Consider the following 2,402-nt stretch of genomic DNA (forward strand, 5'->3'; position numbering starts at 1 on the left):
TTAAGACATCACTCATTTTACTATAAAATACCGTATTTATCGGCGTATAACACGCACTTTTTAAGCTAAAACTTTTTAGCCTAAAGTCTACCTGCGTGTTATACGCCGATAAGCCACTGCAGTTCAATGATTTAAAGCGGGCGCTTTAACCCCTTAAGGACCAAGGACGTACCGTCATTTAACTCCTCTCCTCCTCTTCCCAAATTTTCAAAAGAAACCCTTGAATTACATGATGAAAGAATCACATGACTAGTAAAGAGAAAAGCTGGAGGGGGGGGGGATGCCTATAATAATAATAATAGTCATACACATTGGGGGAGATGTATGAAAACCTGTGCAGAGGGAGTTGACCAGTTGCCCATAGCAACCAATCAGATCGCTTCTTTCACTTTTCAGAGGCCTTTTCAAAAATGAAAGAAGCGATCTGAATGGTTGCTATGGGCAACCACTTTTCCTCTTCACAGGTATTGATAAATCTCCCCCAGTGTTTTGGGGAAAAATTCCACAAAAAACCTTGGAAGAAAAGAAATGAGAGGGGGGGGGGGGGGCAGTTTTTGTGGTGTCTTTTCAAAAATTGTGACTGTCCCTAGGCTTATGCTGGGATTTAACACAGTTTATATGCGGTATTTTTCAAATCACACATTGCTTTATCTTTGACGGTACAACCCCCCCCCCCCCATGTCAGGGCATGCTGGTAGTTGTAGTTTTGCAACAGGTGGACAGCCACAAGGGATGACTGATGCAGTATGTCAATCTAGGGCCATGGTGTCTGATCTTGAACTGGCAGCAGGAGCCACGACCACTTTAAAACAATGGCTGCCGGGACGTCTGACGAGTGACATCCTACGCTGCAGACCCCAATGTCAGGGACGTCACTCGTCAGGCTGTTGGGGGCCACAAAATGATATTACAGATACTAAGCGTCTGGTTAGGAGAAACAAATGTTACGCACCCATAGGGAGTAGCGCAATTATAATAAAAAATGCAAAAAAAATATTCCCTTAGATAACAGTCATGCGGAATATGTTAAAAAGCTTTTTTAGGTTTCAGCCAATCAGAGAGCAGCACTGCTCAAATAGAACTCCCAGGAGGTAACAGCGTGTCACACATGTGATGTCATAACCATTGTCCACCAGAGAGCAGCACTGAGCAGATATAACACGGCTCCTGCTCATTCTTCATCATCGAGGGGCCGGTGCTGGACGCGGGAATGTGAAGTCAAAAACATGACTGTGATTGGTAAGTGTCACATTGTTGTGTCCAAGAGGTTTTAGTGCAGTTCCATGTGCATTTCTATAATAACCATGTAAATAATCTCTCTTTTGTTTTCCTATCTTAGATGCACTATTTCCAGCATGTGGAGTAGCATTTCCAGACTTACAGCAAGACGTTGGATGAAGGCACAGCCCCTCGATTCACGAACATACACAGACACATTTGCCCAAATTCTAGAGGTAACCTCCTTTAGTATGCCCAGAGGAAGGGCAGTACAGTAGCCATGGATTCCCTACAGGTTTCCTCCCCTCTGGAGGTTTTTCCTGTCCTGCGTTAGTTACTGTACGCTCTTTGTGAGTGATGGAGGTTACAAAAAATCCCTACACAAACATTTTAATAATTAATAAATAAAGTTTCCCTTTTTTTTAAACTGTTCTTTGACTTGTTCAACTCATTTATTTTATTTCTATGTGTGAAAAATAGTGTTAGCAAAATGTGGATGACATGAGTTTTTATTTTTTAAATTTTTTTTTTAAGTGTCAAAAGCTGCTCTCCTGCACAATGCGGTGCAGAGAAGAGCAGCTGATGCTGGTTGGTGCAGTTGCTGGGGCAACCGTAGGAGACCCAGCAAGTTCCGTGCACAAGCCTTTTTCTTCTTGCTAGGGGTTATACAGTTGCAAAGGATCAACTTTTGGGTACGTGCACTGGCACTTAACCCCTTAAGAACGCCGGGCATATCCATACGCCCCCGTTTTAAAGTCCTTAAGCACTGAGGGCGTATGGGTATGCCCGTGGGAATTTTGGTCCCCGCCACCAGCCGGTCGGGGACCGGACCGGGATTCCTGCTGAAATCATTCAACAGGCATCCCGTGCAAATGCCATGTCAGCGATCGTCGCAAATCGCCGGTCAATTCAGATCGGTAATTTGCAGCGATTCCGGGCTGATCGAGTCTCTGGTGACCCGATAGCCTGGAAAATAGGGATGATCGGAGATGTCAGAGACATCCCTGATCATCCTGAGGTATAGGAGCGAGGTGGCAGTGATGCCACCTCCTCCTATCCCCTGCCATTGGTCGGTTAGGACTAACCGACCAATGGCAGTTGGGAGCGGGGGGCTACTATTGAAGTTCCCGCTCTGCCCACCCCTAGATGTTGAACAGAGTGTGGGGAGAAAATGGTGGTGGTTA

At 45.3% G+C, this 2,402-nt stretch overlaps 1 long non-coding RNA gene across 1 annotated transcript; it reads left to right on the top strand.

Annotated features, from left to right (window-relative positions):
• Positions 1-411: 411 nt before the first annotated feature.
• On the top strand, positions 412-1,733 carry LOC130312139 (uncharacterized). Its single transcript, XR_008860329.1, has 2 exons — positions 412-1,239; positions 1,340-1,733. It is a non-coding gene; the product is annotated as an uncharacterized LOC130312139 (long non-coding RNA).
• The last annotated feature ends 669 nt before the right edge of the window (positions 1,734-2,402 follow it).

The sequence above is a fragment of the Hyla sarda genome, chromosome 1, assembly GCF_029499605.1.
Source record: "Hyla sarda isolate aHylSar1 chromosome 1, aHylSar1.hap1, whole genome shotgun sequence".
Taxonomy (NCBI): domain Eukaryota; kingdom Metazoa; phylum Chordata; class Amphibia; order Anura; family Hylidae; genus Hyla; species Hyla sarda.